Consider the following 15,369-nt stretch of genomic DNA (forward strand, 5'->3'; position numbering starts at 1 on the left):
GAATTACGACCATGTACAAATGATGTAGGCCTACATGTACCTGGGAATACAAATATTTCTAATTTCTTTTCATTTTAATCAAAACAAACTCAAATGATTTTTTTTTAAACTCTAAAATCTACTGTTAAAGAAGGCTAAGCATTTTTCTGATTTTGACATGGTCTTGACAGGTACCGGTATTAAATTTGTATGTATGAATGAAATACAATAAAATATTAGATCAAGTCGCATCATCACGCAACAAAAATTATGCGACCGGAATTTAAAACATTTCATTTGACTTTCTATTTTACTGTGGGTGCACCGTAAAACTCGGCTGTACATTCTCTACGGCGCGGCATAAGCGTGGACTGTGTTATAAATATTGTTCACTGTAACTGCAAATATAAGAAACAAGCCTACCTTCCATTTTGAAGTAATTAAAACACAACAAGTTCACAACAACAACAAAAACACAAAAATCAATGGAGCCTTCGGGCGACACACAAGCACTTTATTTGTTTTCATGTTCGACGGCTTCGGCAAGCCTAGTTTGGGCTGTTTATTTAGCATGAAATTTGTTACACACGATGATGAACCACAAAATTGAACGTGGGCCTAAGTTTAAAGAAAACAAAGCAAAAATATGCCCAATTAAAACCGGACCGACATAATGGCCGAGTGAAAATTGAAGAAGTCAGAGTATTAAACAGAATCAGAATGGTGAAAGGAAAATATAACAATAACTGAAGCAATAGGCTTATTTAAAACTAAACAGTATTTATACTATTATATAATACTGATAGGGAATATAAATCGCAGGAAAGAAAGCAATTATCATACAAAAAGAACAAGTTTAAAATTCATTAAAATTCCTTTAACAGTTGTTTTATTCACGGGCGAGTCGGAAGATAATTTACCCGCGGAAATTTCCTTAAATGGCAATGCGCCATGCGACGCGAAGCGCGCGAAGTCGCACGCGTTTTATTAATGAGCTCAAAAGTCCTCCACGCTCAGAACACGTTTGGTGTTCAGTCCTCGTATACAGCACAGTGCAACGGCCGTGCGTATATTCGAGACTGGAGGATTTAGTCTAGCATTGTGCTTAGGATGTCATAAGAAATATTTCTGGTGAATTTCAGCTTAATCGGAACTTATACATGGATTTTGATTTGTTGACCCCTTAATGACCTTTGACCTCAATGGAAAAAAAAACCCTATGTACACCGACAAAATGCATTGTTCCAGTTTTAATTAAAAAATTCTACTATGTTTAGTTGTCGAGATAAAAATTCTTGAAGTTATTTAGTTAAAAACAGGAAGTGACCCCTTAATGACCTTTGACCCCCAAAATAAAAATAATATGCATACATCAGGTAACACTGATTCATGTATGATGGTTATATTACTCTGGTCTGTTTACATTTTGAGATAAAAAAATTTTTGAACTTTTTTGGTTTTTGACCGGAAGTAACCCCTTAATGACCTTTGACCCCAAAACTGTAGGCATCCTAAAGACCCTGGCTAGTAGCAATGCATGTGTGCTAATGGCGACTCTCTGCTATATAATTTGTAAAGACAGTGATTTTTTGAATATTTTTAGCTTTCAGACCGGAAATGACCCCCTTAATGCCCTTTGACCTCAATTCTTTTTAGGAAGTTTTAAGCACTGCCACATGTTGATTCATATGCATGAGTCACATGATCATTGCATGAAATTTGTGGAAGGAGTAGCATTTTTGTGAAATCACATTTTGACCATTATAGCTAGGTCAAAGGTCACAGCGAGGTCAAAGTCAAATGGAAGGTTTAGCCTAGCTCAATGGTCATTTGGGTCAACTTTGGTTGAAATCTGTCAATCCCTTGCGGAGCTACATGCAGTTGATTGCGGTTGCCAGAAGAAGAAAGAAGAAAGAAGAAAGAAGAACTAGATCTGGCTACAGATCTGGACCTAGCCGGGGCCGGAAATGCCAGTCTTAAAGTTTGACCTTTGACCGGCTATTATGGGTATCTCACACCATTAATGGTGTATCACTGTAGCATGTAGGGGCTTTATCCGTCTTCCATAGGCTGAGATACAGCTACTTTTCCGTAATTTTAAACATTTTTTGCAACTGTGACGTTTTGACCTCCTTAATGACCTTTGACCCCAATACAAAAAAAACCCTCATATACACCGGGAAAATGCATTGTTACAGTTTAAATTAAAAAATTCTACTATGCTTAGTTATGGAGATAAAAATTCTTAAGTTATTTAGCTTAAAACCGGAAATGACGTCGAAATGACCTTTGAACAAAAAAATAAAAATACCGTGCATACATCGGGTAACACTAATGCATATATGAAGTTTATGTCACTCTGGTCTGGTTACGTTTTGAGATAAAAAAAAATGAACATATTTGATGATTTTTGGTTTTTGACCGGAAGCGACCCCTTAATGACCTTTGACCCCAAAACTATAGACACCCCAAAGACCCTGGTTAGTAGCAATACATGTGTGCTAATGACAACACTCTGCTATGTAATTTGTAAAAACAGTGATTTTTTGAATATTTTTAGCTTTCAGACCGGAAATGACCCCTTAATGACCTTTGACCCCTTATCTGTGAACACCCTATAGGCACCGACCAAAGTCAAGTCACATGACCTAAGCATGTCACCATCACATGTTATTTGTGGAAGAAGAAGCATTTTAGAGTAAAATCGCATTTTTGCCATTGTGAGCAGGTCAAAGGTCAAATGGAGTTCAATTTCATGTCACATGTGGGGACTTGGTCAGTGGTGTTTGTGACCAAGTATGGTCAAAATCAGTCAAAGCATAACAGAGCTAGGACGAAACGTGGCAAGTCACGCAAAATGTCACGTGTTGCCAGAAGAAAGAAAGATCCGATAGCATCACAAGACCTAGCCGGTGTCCCGGCTAGGTAAATAGCATCACAAGACCTAGCCGGTGTCCCGGCTAGGTAAGAATTGAGAAGAGACAGAACAAGCCGACATCCGTCGTCGGCTTGTAAGAATTGAGAAGAGACAGAACAAGCCGACATCCGTCGTCGGCTTGTAAAAAGCCGACTGACCGACCCTACTTGAATGGTCCGTCCGCCCGTAGAACAGGGTTTCTTTTTTTCGTCGCCTAACGGATTGATTTCCAAAAGAAATTTGGGTAAGATGGGGTAAGTGTGACAGTGGGGTAAGTGGGACACTTACTATACTAGATCTTCATTGAAGCCGTATAAATCCACCAATACGATACCGATTACCGAATGGTGACTTACCCCATTGCAAATATGTATGTTATAATTTCACTGCTCAATATTGGTGGTATTTGAGCTGCGGGAGATGCTTGAGACCAACACTACCTTGATGTGGAGGCCAACTTTGAGGAATTATACTTATTTATTACCAAATACTGAGAATTAGGAGAAATTGAGAGATAATATATTTCATTTACCATAAAAAAAAGAACGCATTTTACATGCTTGATAGCAGAAAATCATGGTGAAATCATGTAATTTAGTATGGTGTCCCACTTACCGCATCCACTTGGGATAGGTGGGACAGTGGTTCTTGAAATTAATTTTGATACAAAAATAACAAATTTACATATAATGCCGTCAACAAGCTCAAAAATTAAATTAATACTGAAAACGCCGATTGAATGACTTGATTATTGATTTTGTGGCTGAAAATCGCAAATCATGGGTTTTTGTGGGGGTTGTCACCACCATGCAAAACCAAGAAAAAAAATCTGCCTCATGTATTCAGATGAAATTAATAAACATAATGATAGTATTACTATTTTTTGGTATAATTATGTTAATAGTGCCAAAATGCTCCAATATTAATATGATGTATTGCTGTAAAATATGTTCTTTTAATGTAATAATATCATAAATGTATGTGTCAAATTTACCCCTACCCCTTATGTGTCCCACTTACCACGATGTGTTGGGGTAAGTGGGATAGTTGAATCATTACATAAATGCCCTGCCTTTCGATTTTTGATAAATAAACATATTTTATTAATCATGATGAACGCATTCAGTTGTATTCACTTAAATATATATCTATGACATCAAAATACTAATAAATGGTTATGAAAAAGTTTATTATAATTATATATATAGAGACAGTAAGAGTAAACTATACGTAGGCTTATATTATTGAATGCAACATATTATAATGGCATAATGGCACTTCAATACTGAACAATTCTGGTTCAAGTTAGATGAATCTACCAGGTTATTAATCGCGAAAGCCCGAGTTAAAAATCGACTACCGTATGTACATTGCCTTTTAACAGGACTTTGACCGAGGACTTTGACCCTAACACACACTGTCAATCATACTTGTTTATCAATCCAATTTAACCACAGGCACAAAGCATAGACCCTAGCCAGGACGTACAAGACTCGCTCATGCACCTAGTACACAAAGCGACGCATAGTTGTGTACGATGTAGTTATCAATGGTAATGGCACGTGCTCGGAGGAGGATTTAAATCATAACGAGATCTGGGCGACCAATCACAAGCCAGATCCATTAAAAGATGCATTACATCATGGCCAATTTTAGTTAGGCCAGAAATTGACCTAAACTCTGCATAGAGTACCCGTGTTAAGAATCTTAACCGCAACACAAAGTAAGTAGTCCACTTGGGAAGCTAGTAAACAGAGGGAGTACGGTGACTGAAAAGATCAGATGTGAAATTCTATCAATTGCACACAATTAATACAAATCAGAGTTTTATGCTTAGATGTAACAGCCAAAGTATACAAAATGGACACGTGGACTACGGAGAAGTCTATAAAACATAAGTCAAATCTTTATTCACTTACATGAGTTTTATATCCAATAATATCCTTAAGTGTCCCGCTCACCCCATCTTACCCTACCGCATAAGTTCTAAAAAGAAATCTACGCCACTGATCTTGTTCTTTGGTCAAGACTTTGGTCTTTCAAGAGATTCTCATCAGTGGAACCGAGGGGGCACAACTTGTAAATGTACCGACGGAAATATTTTTTACCGACGGAAGTTGTGATTTGTTGACCCAAAATTTTTTAGCATGGTTTGAAAAAGTGAAGAGCAAAAAAAAAAAAAAAAAAAAAAAGATAATAGGCGCTACTAACATAAAAACACATACTTTTTATGTGCAATTGTCAATTTTTCATCATTTTCGTTACAATTCTCCTAATTTTTCTGTCCCCCTGGATGGATAATAGTATATTGTTAACCCAATTTTTTTTTCAACAACGCCTTCCGCCTACCGACGGCCTTACATGAACCGACGCCCATGACGAGCGGGGGGGGGGGGGGTCACTGCCCCCCCCCCACTGGCTACGCCACTGATTCTCATTGGATGTGAAATTGCTACATCGTTAATGAAACCATCTTAAAGAGTAAAACAACAGCAAAGATTACAAGAAATTACCTTTTTGAACAGGTTCAGGTGGGTTTAACCAGTTCAACAAATTGTTGAGCATTCTTCATGAATGTGGCTCAGTGGTTAGAATTCTCGATTCTGGTGCAAGAGGTTCTCCTGGGGAGGTTCTGGGCGGTGGAAAATTGGTTGGGATATTAATCATGTTAAATTGGCAACATCCATAGATTTTAAAAATTCAGACTTTCGTCCTCCCCATGGTGCATGCATTTAGAGTTGGATATATAAACCATGAGAGTTCCGTCCTTCAGAGGGGACGTTAGGATGTCTGTCCCGTGTACTGAAGAGTCATTAGTGTATATGGAGCTCACGGTCAGTTTCGGCGAGAAGAGTAAAGCTGAATTTATACTCGATCGCTTTTGCAGAAAAGCGATTTTCACGCATGCTCAATGTTTACTTACATTTCCAGAGCGTCAAGCCAATCAATCGATTCAAATCGCCGAGGCAAAAACGACGTCGCTTTTGCAAGTTGAAGAAATCTCAACTTCCCAGCGATATCGCTTGACACGTGAATGCGTTAACCAATCATAAACAACCATCTGGATCTATTATTTTGCTAATAAATTTACCTTTCTCGATTATTAATTTTTGGTGATGAATTAATTCAAAGCAATAATTATTGACAGCAACTGATGTTTTAAAAATGTATTTTGTGGCATTTAGAATATTTTAATTGTCGTCTGCAATAATGCAACAGCGTCGGACGAGCGATGCATCGCAAAATTCGGCGATTGCAAATCGCTTTTCAAAAGCGTTTTATCGCAATCGCTCGGCGATCGAGTATAAAATCAACTTAAAGCTGAATTTATACTCAATCGCTTTTGCAGAAAAGGGATTTTCACGCATGCTCAATGTTTACTTACATTTCCAGAGCGTCAAGCCGATCAATCGATTCAAATCGCTGAGGCAAAAACGACGTCGCTTTTGCAAGTTGAAGAAATCTCAACTTCCCAGCGATATCGCTTGACACGTGAATGCGTTAACCAATCATAAACAACCATCTGGATCTATTATTTTGCTAATAAATTTACCTTTCTCGATTATTAATTTTGGTGATGAATTAATTCAAAGCAATAATTATTGACAGCAACTGATGTTTTAAAATGTATTTTGTGGCATTTAGAATATTTTAATTGTCGTCTGCAATCGCTATCGCCGTGATAAGTATAAATGCAACAGCGACGAGCGATGCATCGCAAAATTCGGCGATTGCAAATCGCTTTTCAAAAGCGTTTTATCGCAATCGCTCGGCGATCGAGTATAAAATCAGCTTAAAGCTGAATTTATACTCAATCGCTTTTGCAGAAAAGGGATTTTCACGCATGCTCAATGTTTACTTACATTTCCAGAGCGTCAAGCCGATCAATCGATTCAAATCGCGGAGGCAAAAACCTCAACTTCCCAGCGATAACGCTTGACACGTGAATGCGTCAACCAATCATATACAACCAACTGGATCTATTATTTTGCTAATTAATTTACCTTTCTCGATTTTTAACTTTTGGTGATGAATTAATTCAAAAACAATAATTATTGACAGCAACTGATGTTTTAAAAATGTATTTTGTGGCATTTAGAATATTTTAATTGTCGTCTGCAATCGCTATCGCCGTGCAAGCGACGGGCGATGCATCGCAAAATTCGGCGATTGCAAATCGCTTTTTCAAAAGCGATTAATCGCATCGCTCGGCGATCGAGTATAAATTCAGCTTAAGGCGTTAACCCCTGACGTCTCCAACCCTTCCCAGTGTTGAAATGAACCCCAAGGGAAATGAGCTTCACAAGAGGCTTTCTTGGGTTATTCAGAGTTGACAAACCCGAATAACCAAATCAAACATCAAGGTTTCTAGAAGACAACCGCTTCCCTGTGAACGGAGACAAGACGTGTATCTGTTAGATGTTCAGTATTAAATTGTTAACTATTAAAAAGTGAAATAATTCGCAATATTTCGTATTTAACACTCGCAGTGTGGCTTTACCTAGAACTGGCTCATTTTCTCGGACAACGAGGCAGCTACGCGGCTAGGGCGAGTTAGCGCAGCGGTAATTCCCTCGCTTTGCACCACTGAGGTCCCGGTTCAAGCCCCGGCGCGGCCCAAGGACTCATGTGCATTTGGTTTATCCCGATCCATGCTCGCTCTCGCAGGTTTTCTCCGGGATCTCCGGTTTCCTCCTGCTTTCAAAATCGGTGATTAGTTGTTTCGTTATCAAAAACTTCCTTCACCCAATAGAATTTGGGGAGCTGCAGAAAATGGGTGGATGTTACAATCTAAGTGCGGATAGGTTTGCGCCGGGTTCGGCTGCAACTAGCCTAGTTGATGCGATCTGATTGTGATGATTCACCACGCAGCGAAATTACAGCGCTTTGAATCCTCTGGAAAAAGCGCTATATAAATTCCGAAATTTATTTATTTATTATAGTTATGTTCTGACAAGTGTCTCATGATTGATCCATGAGATAGAGCAGTAATTCCCATAACAATATCTAGGCAGTCGGTTGAAACAAAAATAAAACCAGCCAAAACGTCATGCCAGCGAGCGCTACCAAGCTCTGGTGAAATTGCATATGGCCTAGTAAGTGCAGTGGAAAACAATTGCTCAAAGAAATAAAAGGAAATGTAACAGGACTGACCTTAACGGAAAATGACATGGAAACGGATATAGATCACGGAAACGGACACCAAGTACAAATAGGGTGATAACCTGGAATGTCTGGGGACTTGACAATAAGATACCAACAATTGTTGAGAAAATGGAGCGGTATCACAATTCTTTTTTAATAATGGGACTGGTAGACACAAGGCGGAAAGGAAATGTGATGGTTGAAACTCATAACAACTATGTATTTGTTTCGTCAGGAGTGGATAGAGAGCTACTCATTGAGTAGGATTTATGATCCATTCAGACATTGCCAAGAATAGTCAACGTGCAAATAAGACAGGATCAGCAGCATACTAAATAATTATTTTCAAATAATATGCTCCTTGTAATGACTCCTGCACAGACATGACAGATAAAGATAAAGACATCTTTTTTGAGGACTATAGTATCAGATCAGTCAAGATAAGGACAACCGTGTGATGATCATGGGTGACATCAATGGACATAGGTGGCCAGAGAACTCACTGGAACTACGTGATCGCATTTGACTGTCATCAGTGGGCTTGTGATCGGATTCACTACTTTGCTTTGTATGTAATTGGTTTGAAAATTATGGCATTTGTCATTTATACTATGTATTTTTGAAGTTGTGAAATAAATGTTTCTTGAATTGAATTGAATTGAATTGAACGTTTTTGCCCACTCATAATGAGAAGAATAAAAGCAGGATGGAGCTGTGATGGAAGACATAACATGCATAAAGAAATCTTATGCAACAAAAATATACCCATTTCACTCAGAAGGAAAGTATATAATCAATGTGTCCTTCCAGCAATGATGTATGGCTCTGAAACATGGTCATTAACTACATATTTAGAAAATAAGCTACAATCCGCCCAAAGAGCACTGGATCGGCAAATGGTAAACATCTCACTGCGAGGTAAGGTGCTCAACCATCAGACAGCTGACCGGTGTTGCAAACATTTTGAGAAAAACCAAACAATCAAAATGGAGATGGGCTGGACATGTTGCCAGAAGAAATGATAACAGATGGACAAAGAGATTGTTAAAATGGCAACCAAGAATGGGAGACAGAAGAGGAGGCGGAGAGATGATATAACATCATACAGGGTGTATCAAAATTAAGTATACAGTTTGAAAAATGCCACTAGATTAAAAAGTGTGAAGTCTTTGGTCAAAATTCTCTAGTTGATAACTAAATCAACATCTTGTCCTCCTACAACTGAAAAATCACTGGCGTGTGACCATTAATAAGGATTTGGTGGCTACTTTTGTGAGCCGAGTACAAAAAGCAGTTGCGCGAAGTCATTTGGGTTTAAATACCCGGTGCTTGTTATTGTTGTGCAGTTAAGAGAAACATGCAGGTGTACAAATAATTTGTCCTCATTGTTAGGGTTCCAATCCTGTGCATGTGTGAGTTACATAACATGTGACTTTTGGTAAATCTGGGCAACTATCTCCTTACATATGCTAGGTTTAACTTGACAAGGAGAATACCAACATTAAAATGGATACTCCACAGTACACGCCAGAGCAAAGGGCCTTCCTTGTTGCAATGTACCATCGCACCCAGAGTCTAGCAGAAGTGCTTCGGAGATTCCGTCAGCAGTACCCAAATGCACGTCCCCCTTCACATGGCGCTATTTACAAAAATGTTGCGAAGTATCAGATAACTGGAACGAGTCGTAATCTGAACAGAGAAAATTATGGTCACCCCCCAACTGGAAGATCTGCTACTAATATCCTATCAGTCCATAACGCTCTGCAGGCGGTGCAAGCAGAAGGTCAAATTAGATGCCATCGAAATGGACTTGGAATACCATCTGCAACCTTTGACAGAATAACTCGTTTATGACTTGCGATCTCATCCCTATCAGACGATAAGGAGACATCAACTTCAGCAAGCAGATCACCAACGTCGCACTGTGTTCTGTCAGTGGCTTCTTGCCCGTCCTCTACGTTTCCTGGAAGATTTCATCATTGGTGATGAAGCAGAGTTTGCATTAAATGTTTTCACAAGTCCTCCTGTAGACCTTGCACTTCAGAGACGCATAATTGCATAAGTTGACATTCTCAGGCAGGGCAGGCATCTCATTAGACGTGTTGTGAACGCCATGCTGAGAAGAGCCGAAATCTGCATACAGAAGAATTGTGGGCATGTGGAAGGCTAAGACTAAAACTGTCAATAACTGTAAACAGTAAAGAAAGTGGTGAGACTTTTTTGTGATTTGTATGTTGTTTTGATTTTGATTGACTTCGCGCAACTGCTTTTTGTACTCGGTTCACAGAAGTAGCCACCAAATTCTTATTATTGGTCACACGCCAGTGATTTTTCAGCTATAGGAGGACAAGATGTTGATTAAGTTATCAACTAGAGAATTTTGACCACAGACCTCATACTTTTTAATCTAGCGGCATTTTTCAAACTGTATACTTAATTTTGATACACCCTGTATATTGGCACAACATGGACGAGAGTAGCAGTAGATAGAAAGGTCTGGAGTGATCACGAGGAGGGCTACATCCAACAGTGGGTTGACATAGCCTAGATAGATAGAATGATCACCACTCTGCGAGGAGCTACAATGGCCAGCTAGTTTTAGAGCTGTGTGCCCAACATGGACTGTTTGTAACCAATACTTTCTGTATCATGTGTATACTTTCTGTATATCATGTGTATCAGCAATGGTCAAAGCCAAGTTTATACATGGTACAGATAGAACAACCAATACAGCCTCACAGATATACTAGAATATCAAACAGACATAACATGGTTGACTCAAAAGCTATGCCAAATTTCCCAATGGACAAAGACCACAACTCATCAACAAGATGAAGGGCCGTGAAGAAAAAAGGCATAACATGCAGGACATCAACCTGTAAAAGCTGACGGACAGCAAAGTCCAACTTGTGTTACGAGTCGTACTTGACTCAAGGCCAAAATCACCTTTTTCCCGAACTCACACGAATGCACAACACAAATGTGACCGTACAGCACGAATGAGCCGTAAATGTCCTCAATTGTATTCTGAGTTACAGTGTAAAATGGGCATGAAGGTCATATTCATAGGTATTTCAATTTGGTGCTACGTGTATCTCATTAAATGAGGTACACGTAGCACCAAATTGAGGTACCTATGAATACGACCTTCATGCCCATTTTACACTGTAACTCAGAATACAATTGAGGACATTTACGGCTCATTCGTGCTGTACGGTCACAAATACACTGTTTGATTAAACTAACATAATCTAAGTCTTTAATTGAAAACAAAGTATGCTTGGTACATATAACAACAATATACACTAAAATCACACAATCAGTTTTACTCTATCGGTACTTAACCAGCGGTCTTCTTGTTGGTGATTCTAGAGTTCTTGCAATGTTCTGGACGACTGATGTAATATATCCTTATTCACTTGTCCTGCGAAAATCAGCGTCCATAGTACACTTGCATGTATAAATCCTTGGGTATAAAATCCTCATACGAAAATGATGATGCTTCCTCCAATCTCCTTTGCGCCGCTATCTCCACAAATATATCTCCTTGCGCTGCTTTCTCCACAAATATATCTCCTTGCGCTGCTTTCTCCAAAAATGGTGTTTCTTTCACCAATCACTCTTTTTCCAGGGAACAGGTTTCTTTAACACAGCTCCGCTGTTTCTTGACAGATGCGTGGCCTTCACAAACCCAGCAAACTCCAGCAATTTGACAGAAGAACTTTTAATCCTTTGATGAGGAAGAGCACTTTTGTGTGCTCGCTGTCTTCTTCGTTGCTGTATTAAATTTAGCTCAATTATTGGCTATATAAACTGGTTAAAATGTACTTCTTTTTTGAAGCACGAAGACCATCACACACATGTGGAGTTTCTCAATCTCCCACGGCATTCTGTCAAGTCCCAAATAAAGCCTCCAGCTTTTTATATTAGTACTCATGCAAAAAACCCATCATCTATTAATAAACCATCACTTCAATCACATTTTCACAACATTGCTGCAATCTTGGGATTTCCCAAGATTAATTATACACATTCACATTACATCACTTCCTGGGGGTTTCTGATGGTGCAATAATGAACTGGGGATTTCCAAGTTCTAAACATAGATCTGACTTTGTTTACAATAATTTGGGGAATTCCAAAATACAAAGGGGTTTCCCATCTCATGAAATACTTTCAGCTTGTAAACAAAGTTAAATAATTAAATTAAATTAAATTACTCAGGGCACATCACACTTGTCATTGATCAGGGTATGAAAGACAAGTATCAAAAAATACAAAATAAAGAGGGAAACATCGAGGAAGAATGGGAGTGGTCAAATCAGCTTTAACTATGCCCTTAATGTGGATGTAAACGCAGAGAACCAGGACAAGTAAAGGGGACAGCATGGTGGAACGAGGAGGTGAAGGAAGCTGCAAAGATTAAGATAATATGTTACAAAGAATGGATGAGATTTATATCAGACGAAGACTATTTTTGGAGAAGATCTAGCAGAAAAGTGTGAACATCCAGCCAAGAAATTCTTCAAGGCGGTGATGGAGATGACGAGATTAATGCAAGATGGATTGCTGAATCTAACCAGCGATTAGACCCATCAAGAAATTTTCTAACCAAGGTTCCCAGACCAGGCGGAAGCAAAATATCCTTCCATCAAAGGTGGCAAATGCAGTTAAAACTAACCACATTGGCAAAGGCGTAGGCAGCTAGGACAGATGGAATCACAGCAGATACAATAAGAGCATATGGAGAGACAGGTGTCTCCTCACACAAGTATTTCAAAGCCTGGGACGAAAGAAGAGAATCTGAACTGAAGATTTGCAAAAAGCTAGTGTAGTCTTAGTATAGAAAAGGAAATGAAGCAAACGAGGCTGTGGAAAGTACAGGGGGAATATCCCTCTTGAGCCATGCAGGAAAGATGTTTGACAAGATTCTAGAGAGAAGATTAAGACTAAAAGTAGATTTCCAATTGAGCCAGACAGTTCTGTTTTAGGGATAACGGAGGGTATGCAGATGCAAGGAATTCAAATACCTTGGGAGTATATTCGCAGATGGCAAATTGGTCCGACAGGGAGCTAGATACCAGATGCCAAAAGGCCAACTTCTGTCCACCCTGCTTTCCCACCGTGCAATTAAGGGAAGCCAGCAGCTAATACAAGAAGAGATAAGATCAGGAATGAAGTAATAAGAGACATTGTAGGCACAGGGCCCACTCTGGAGTTTATTAAAGACCAAAGGTTGGACACATCGTGAGAATGGATCAAATTTAGCCAGTCGCACAGCATATCACAGCCGGGTATCAGCCACGAAACTAAGAGGGAGAACCAGAAGAAGATGAGAGAATGGTGTTCAGAAGAGCTGTAAAACAACTGGGAATCACATGTCTGAGGCCTCCCACCTAGCCCTTGAAAGGAAGATACATCTCCCCACGACACTTCATCGTACAAACGGAAAGAAAAAGTAAAGTAAAATTAATATTAACATCAACTTCTCAAGAAAATGTTTAGTGACCATTTACAAAAATTGTGAAACAGCTGACACGACTCCCCAAACAAGTTTCTTTGGCAATGCGATAATATGAAAATGCGAATGAAAAGACACTGTAATGGCTGAAAACCAGATCCATGATTATGAAAAGGTCTAGATATTTCAAGAAGCAAGCAAGTAATTAAACTTATTGCCATGACAATCTTGGTCAAGACTTCGGTCTTTCAAAAGATCTTCATTGGTCGTGAGCTGGGATTTGCATACGTCATTAATGAAACCATCTTAAAGAGTAAAACAACAGCAAAGATTACAAGAAATTACCTGCTTGAACAGGTTCAACCTGTTCAATAAATTGCTCAGAATTCTTCATGCACGTGGCCTAGTGGTTAGAATTCACGATTCTGGTGCATGAGGTTCTGGGCGGTGGAAAATTTGCTGGGGTATTGACCTATTTTCATTGGCAACGTCTGTAGATTTTTATCAGATTTCCGCTTTTCCCATGATGCATTTAGAGTTGGGAATATAAACAATGAGAGTTCAGTCCTTCAGAAGTGACGTTAGAACGACTGCCCCTTGTACTGAAGATTCATATCTGTATATGGAGCTCACAGTAAGAGAAGAGTAAGGCGTTAACCCCTGACTGCTCCAACCCTTCCCAGTGTTGAAATAAAGGAAATAAGCTTCACACGAGGCTTTCTTTGGTTATCCAGAGTTGATAAACCCGAATGACCAAATCAAACGTGAAGGATTTTTTAGAAGACAACCATCAACCGCTTCCCTGAGAACGGAAACAAGACATGTATCTGTCAGATGTTCGTTATTAGATTGTTAACTCAGAAAAGCGAAGGAACTCGCAATATTTTGTGTTTAATACTCATTGTCATGTGTAATATGTGGCTTGATGAGCTGATCGGTAAATATAGATCGGTAAATGTCCATAACAATATCTGGCTGCTCATTTCACTAATTCTTCCAATGACTTTCAAAAATGTTTCACTTCATTTTTTCAGTTCATGCTGAATGTAAAATAACCTTGGATAAATCTTCTATCTCTCCACAAGAAATGTTCGACTTAGGTGGTTTGCTTCTGTAAGCACTGTAACTTCTGTAAGTCACAACAATAGTTTAGTTTGTTCTTGATCAATATTTAGCTACTCTGGTGGTGTGAGATAACAGATACTTACCTGCAGCATGGAAGTAATACACATGGAAGCTGGTCAAATACTACATCAAAGTGAGTATCATACTTGCCGCGATACTGAACAAAAGCAGTACAGTTGAAAGTGGAACAATTGAGTCATCACATGGTCAACGTGTACCATGTCTAAAATCAAAGTTCCCGCTTAAAAATCAATAGCAGTACGAGGTCGTGTACTAAGTCCTGACAATGGGCTGTGTTATATTACCGCAGTGCATGACTAGTTTTATGAACACAAACAGATTTTATAAAATCCCTACGTAATGGTCAGAATGCTATCAGTTTAATTTATACAATTTTATTAAAAGTATGTAGGCCTAATTATGTGAAAACCTACCGATTAAATGTATATATATGCTAGACTTTCAGATAGCAGTTTTAAAACAGAAAATGAAATGAAATACAATTTATTTTACCCAAAATGTAAAGATAATACCCGACTCTGGAACATTCTGGTCAACAGCAATATCGGGCAGCCCCGGGCACACAAATAGATGCGGGATTCATTTTATAATGTAAATCATGTGCCTAGTGCGTTTATCAATTATTACCGCTAATTAGCGGTTTAGACGTAAATGCATGATTTCCAATATTTTGAAGTTTAAGAAAATCTGTAAGTACAGGGTAGAAATCGATATTTTGAAT

Source organism: Amphiura filiformis, chromosome 8, assembly GCF_039555335.1.
Source record: "Amphiura filiformis chromosome 8, Afil_fr2py, whole genome shotgun sequence".
NCBI classification, from domain to species: Eukaryota; Metazoa; Echinodermata; class Ophiuroidea; order Amphilepidida; family Amphiuridae; genus Amphiura; species Amphiura filiformis.